Here is a 6795-nt window from a genome sequence, read left to right as displayed (position 1 = left end):
TCAGTTTTAAAAAATATTTCCATTACATTATGGCTTACATAATTTCGAACATAAAGTCTGCTGTTATTCTTATCTTTGTTCCACTGAACATAATGTATCTTTTACCCTCTAGCTACTTTAAAATTTTCTGTTTATTACTAGTATTCATCAGTTTGCATGTGACAATCTCTGACATGGGTTTATTTATTTCATTGGAGGTTGTTGGGTTTCTTGAACCTGTAGTCAAGTTTGGACCATTTGGAGCCATTAGTTTTTCCATTTTTTTCCTGTCTCATTCTCTGTCCTCTCTGGGACTCCAATCACACATATGTCAAACATCCTACAGGTAATGGATGCTTTCTTATCTTTTTTTCCTGTTCTTCATTTTGAGTAATTTATGTACTATGTTTTCAAGACTACTAATCTTTTCCTCTGCAGTGTGTACTCTACTGGTAATCTCATCCAATGTGTTTTTTAATTCATTTTTTTAAAATCTCTAGATATGTTTTAAAACATGTATTTTATTTCTGTCATCATTATGGCAATGTTTTCCTCTACCTTCTTGAATATAAGGAACAGATTCATAAAGGCTCTTTTAATGTCCTTGACATCCATTATGTCTGCCATTTGGGGGCCTGTGAATTTTTTCTTTTCATTTTCGATTATAATTTTCTGCTGCTTTGCATACCTGGGAATTTTTTATTTGGTACCAGACATTTTGAATTTGTTTCTGGGCACTAGACTTTGTTGTATTCTTTTGAATATATGTATTTTTTCTTTTGAGACTTGCACTTAAGCTCTGTTAGGGTGGTTTTAGTCTATCTTTTGGCCTAGGGCTAATGCAACCCCACTGCTAAGATGATGCCCTTCTGAGGATTCTAAATGATGAACCATGTTTACAAGGTCTTTCCACTCTGGCTGGAGGGAGTACAAGCTATTCCACTCCTGCCTGCACTTCATTAATTGTTTTGTCTGCTCCTTTTAGGTGGTTCTTTCCCTGGTCTTTTTCTCATGTATATGCAGGTTAGTTCTCAGTCAAAACTTTAAGAGGACCCCTCTACAGATTTCCAGAGCTCTCTCTGTGCAGCTCTCTTTTCTCTAGTACCCTGTCCCACACATTCTAGCCATCTTGACCTCTCTGAACTATGAGACCTATCTTCTCTAGTCTTCAAGATTATTGGTCTGTTTTTGGGTTTCTCCTCCATATGCTGTGGGCTGGAAACTGCCTCTAGGCAATAAGCTTGTGCAATAATAGGGCTCATCTTATTCCTTTTCTGAGATTACAGGCTTGCACTACCTGTTGTCTAGTGTGTAAAGATATTGTTTCATTATTTTATCCAGTTTTCTGGTTGGCCTAAAGTGAGAGGACAAATCTTGCTCCTATTCACTTTGCTTTGTTCAGAAGTAGAAATTGTTTTTTAAAATCCTAGTTTTATCACCACCTAATATTTTTTAACTTGTTGTATTTTATGTGATATATCTATCCAGTCTAAGTTGCAAATAACAGAAACTAATTCTCATCCAACCAGAAAAACAATTTTCTGGAAGGGTTTTTAGTAACTCACCAAATTGCCATGGAAGCAACAGATCAAGTCTCAGAAAATGGAGGAAGAGAGGGAGGTTAAATTTTCATAACCTTATTAAAAAAAAAAAAAGGTCAGGCTGCTAACAGTCCTATGAACACACTGTGTCTGCCACTTTAGATCACGTGATTCTGGTACTTTCATCAGTAACCATGAGCTCTGGACAGTGGGTGCAGTCAGAGGCATGGCAGCCACAGGGTCTCTGGAGATGAGATACGGGCGCCTTGGCCATCTTCTTTCTCTGCTTCTTCAGAGACAAAAAGTCTAGATGGGTTACATTTGATTGACTGAGACTTGGTGACATGCTTATGCCCTGATGAAAGGAAGGCTGAGAAAATATCTCAGATTTTCAGTTTTTATAGTGGGAGGAAGTCTCTACCTCCCACTGATACTCATATGGTAGAGTTAGAGGAAGACATAGAGACAGGTTCCAATAATGAGGCACATGGCACATACATACACACATGACCTGTTCTTCCAGATAATGAGAGTATAATAACAACATCATGAGATATTTGTGACTATTTTATGAAGGGTCATGGGTATGCACAAAAGGAGGATAGTGCTTTCCATTCTATTGTCTCGTGACCTCTGTGTAGTCTAATTGTACCTGTGTACCCAATTTCCTTTTCAGTGGCTTTCTTCCTCTAGCTAGAGAAACTATTATCTGTGAAGGTCAGAGAACACGACTGAGTCTTCGTGTTCCTGAGGATAGTCCAGAACTTTGTCGATGGGCTTCAAGTTGCTAACCCAGGAAATGGAGGATACATTCGTACTATGCTGAATCTGTCTGGCTTGTTTTTGGTAGAAAAGACAAAGTCCAGAGAACAAGGATGGACTCCAGGAAGTTTGCTTTACTTTGCTGGACATTCTGAGGGACCCGCACCCTTCAGTATGGGGCTCAGAATAACTCCAGGGTAGTAATGCCTACAGGCCCTTTGCACATTAGTCCACGGACCTGGGAACAAACTTGTGAAATAGAGAGGCTCCCAGGGCACAGAGGTCACATTACCTCCCTCTGCTCTCTTCTAGGCTTCCCCACAATTCAGGAACATCAAAGAAATGCCCTCGACTGCCAGACTGTGGGACATCTCAGGCTGTTCTCTCATGCCCTCTGTGACTATAAATGTAGGTCTGGTAGAAGAGCAGTCACTGGGGCCACCTCCTTAGGATGACAGCCCAAGTCCCTTCTCTCATGACCAGCATCCACTGTAGTGAGTTCTTAGCAGCTTCCCACTCAGGCCTGCTCTTGAGAGCAAAACAAAACGCTTTATTTCACGCATGCGAATTCTTAGGCAGCAGAGATGTAACCTCCCCAGCCTGGGCCCACGTAAGATCATGGCTCCCCTCTCCTCTCCATGTATAAGGCTTCCTTTGCTTAAAGCTCATAGATCCATCTTTTGAAACTGTGCTTTCATCTATGAGAGCAATTCTATTCTTAAAAATGTTTTATTGGCCGGGTGCAGTGGCTCATGCCTGTAACCCCAACACTTTGGAAGGCCGAGGCGGGCGGAACACGAGGTCAAGAGATCGAGACCATCCTGGCCAACATGGTGAAACCCCGTTGTCTCTACTAAAAATACAAAAATTAGCTGGACATGGTGATATGTGCCTGTAGTCCCAGCTGCTCGGAAGGCTGAGGCTGGAGAATCGGTTGAACCCGGGAGGCGGAGGTTGCAGTGAGCCAAGATCACACCACTGCACTCCAGCCTGGCAACAGAGCGAGACGCTGTCTCAAAAAAAAAAAAAAAAAAAAAAAAAAAAAGTTTTATCTTCTTGACAACTTAAATTATTAAATCTCTAAAGTAGATAGTAGTTTGAAACATTTTCCTGGGAGCCTCTGCAGATCTTTGAAAGCAGCATCTGCAGAATCCTAAATGATTTCACTATGGAGGGAAGACAAACCACCTGCATCTGTGTGGCTGCAGCACCCAGCTTCATTCCTCCAGTAGAAACTTGGAGATCTCTAGACCCTGGGTTCCTCTGTCTTGACCCAGATCCTGTTCTCAGCTATTCTTTGTTTTTCTTGCTCCTTCTGTCCCACAGCATGTCTGAGGTCTCTTGCTCTGCTTCCTGAGAAAGCCAGGCAGCCCTGGTTCCTAAGAAAACAAGTTCCTTCTGTCGTGTAGAATTGTTGAATTAAGCAGCAAGAGGGCCTGAAAGACAAAATCCTCTAGCTCAGCCTGCCTCTGCCCCTTCTCTTCCCAGAAGCATTTCCTAAAACATTTAAGCCACATTGACACAGGTGGCCTCAGTTCTTGGTCCATTTAAACAACTTTTTTATCATTTTAAATTTTTTTTTCTTTTTTTTTACTCACTCTGTTGCCCAGGATGGAGTGCAGTGGCATGATCCTACTTCACTGGAGCCTCCAACTCCCTGGCTCAAGCAATCCTCCCACCTTAGCCTCCTAAGTAGCTGGGACTACAGGCGTGCACTACCAGGCCTGGCTAATTTTACAATTTTCTTTTGTGGAGACAGGGTCGCCCTATCTTGCTTAGGCTGTCTCAGTCCTGATAATTAAGTGATAATGGGCACTGGGTGTCAAGGCTCAATGCACAGCTGTGACAAGCCTGGGCAGATCAGCCTGGAGGCAGAAAGGGGGGAGCAGGGAGGCTTTCCCTGGTGTTCGCACCCACAAGGTGCTGTCTAGAGTCTGGGAGGAGATGGGCAGGGGGGCGGTGTCAGCCAGAGGCTTCAAACACTGGGACACTGCTCCACGTCTGTCCTGTGTGTAACTGTCCATTATTCCTGACCAGTCATTCACTTTCCCTTTATGTTCTCAGCATTCTGCTAGGGCTGTGGGGATTGATCTAGGTTTGGCCCTAAAAAAAGCCAAAGCTGAAGCCAAAAAAAAAAACCCAAAAATCCTTGGGCACCCTCTCCACCCACCTCTAGATGTCTTTTGGTCCTCACAGGACCCGTGGGGCTTCCCCAGGTTGCCTCTTCTGGGTCTCATACCTTGAAGGCATAGCTCCTAACCAAATAGGCAAAAACGGAGCTCGAATAGAGGCTTAATGTCTGCCTCTGCCTCCAATCTCCATAGGAGGTAACACAAATGGGGTCAGTGCAGGTACCTTGATAGCTAAGTAGGGAAATTTGGGGTGCAGGGGCTGTAAATTCTCTAAGTCCAGTAAGTCACACATTTATGTTTATTGAACACAGGGTTTTGTCTAATTAACTGAGTTTAGACAGCATCTTGCACAGTGGCCCGTGCCCACAAGCTCGGCTTCCCACACCCACTGGAAATTGACATTATATGAAAATGCCTTGGCTCCCATCCACGCTGTGGCTGCACCCTCACGCACACACATGCCCTGCGTATGTGCACATACGTGGCTTTTGATGCATGGATTAGCTTAAAATTTCAGTCCAAATTGGTCAAATAAAAAAATCAAAATAACAAATTTGTGTCATTCAGGCAACTGCTAGGAACTTACAAAACGAGAAATCACTGCAAGGACTATGACAGTAAGGTGTAAAATGGAGATTAAGGGGTTTAAGAGGAAATTTGAAAAACGAATAGCCGAAGATAAAGAGTGGAGCTCCAGACAGTTCCTGTAATTCTCCCTGGCTATAAATTGAGCAACCCGGGCCCAGCACTGGCAGAGAATACCCCACAGCAGGCCTCCCAGGGAGCTGGGATGGCCTTTCCCTTCTGAAGCGCCTCTCACCTGTAGCCACGGTAGACGGCTTCTGGGACCTCGAGTGGTGGACACTCCTTTGCATATGGGGTCATCCTGCCCCTCCCCCATCTCTTGTCATTTCCAGGTTTGCCAGGTGGGAGTTAGGGGAGAGAAAGGAAAAGAGGCCGGAAGTAGGAAGGAAGCAGCTACAGTAGAGCCCAGGATTTTCCAACAGCTCTCATTTTTCTTTTTTTTTTTTTTTTTTTATTTGAGACGGAGTCTTGCTTCTGCCGCCCAGGCCTGGAGTGCAGTGGCGGATCTCAGCTCACTGCAAGCTCCGCCTCCCGGGTTCAAGCGCCCATTCTCCTGTCTCAGCTACGCGAGTAGTGCTGGGACCCTACAGGCCGCCCCACCTGTCCGCCCGGCTAGTGTTTATTGTATTTGTTTAGTAGAGAACCGGGGTTTTCACCTGTCATTAGCCAGGACCCTGGTCTCGATCTCCCCTGACCTCATGATCGCCCGTCTCGGCCTCCAGAAAGTGCTGGGATTGGGACAGGCCACGCCCACCGTGCCCGGCTCCAAGAAAAAAAAAAAAAGCTCTCATTTCTAAGAGTTTCCTATCCTCAGTGGGCTTTGTCAGCCCCGGCCCTACCCATTACGAATCATCTGGGTCTTGGGAGGCTGAGGAGGAAGAATCATTCTGACGCCCAAGAGTCCGAAACCAACACTGGAGCAACAAAGTGAGATCCCCATCTTCCACAAAAATATACAAAAAATTAGCTGGGCTTGGTGGAAGCATGCCTGTAGTCCCCAGCTTTGTTCAGGGAGGTTTGAGGTGGGAGGATCACTTGAGCCAGGGAGTTCCAGGCTGCAGTGAGCTGTGATCACACCACTGCACTCTGGCCTGGGCAACAAAGAGAGACCCTGTCTCACATATAATAATAACTACCATAATAATAATAATAATAATGGTTTCTGGCCCCAATTTGTTTGAAAGAAGAGTCTTTGCAGGGGGGGCCAGACATTGTATCTTTTTAAGCTTCCAGGTGACTGTCAAGGGCAGCCAGGATTGAACCTCACAACATAGAAACAGCTTTCTTATCTCTGGTGGAGGAGAAGTGGTCCCCATTAAGCGGGTCGGGGATTCCTCTTCCAGGGGATTTACTAGGACAAATGATCCCTGCATCTCCAGCCCTGTCGACTGTGAGAATTTCTAGATGATGTTCTACCCACCTCACCTTTGCCATGGAGCAAAGGTTCCCTCAGAGGTGGCTCCTGCCTGAGAGCCACCTGCTTCACTCACTTCCTCCTTGTGGCATTCTCCTCAAATCCCTCTCTCCTTACAGCAAGGCAATATTTGAGAATCTGAGACGGGCACCTTAGTGGTATGTGTATGAAGTTGAGGAAGGTAGTATCTTAGTTCATTGGAGCTGCTATAGCAATACCATACAATCGGTAGATTACCAACAACAGAAACTGATTCCTCAGCCAGGTGTGGTGGCTCATGCCTGTAATCCCAACACTTTGAAAGGCCAAGATGGGAGGATCACTTGAGCTTAGGAGTTCAAGACCAGCCTGGGCAACATAGTAAGACCCCCCCATCTATACA

This window comes from Rhinopithecus bieti, unplaced genomic scaffold (assembly GCF_001698545.2).
Source record: "Rhinopithecus bieti isolate Rb0 unplaced genomic scaffold, ASM169854v2 scaffold_17861, whole genome shotgun sequence".
Taxonomy (NCBI): Eukaryota; Metazoa; Chordata; class Mammalia; order Primates; family Cercopithecidae; genus Rhinopithecus; species Rhinopithecus bieti.
The sequence above is the reverse complement of the archived record's forward strand: the minus strand, read 5'-3'. Positions refer to the sequence as shown.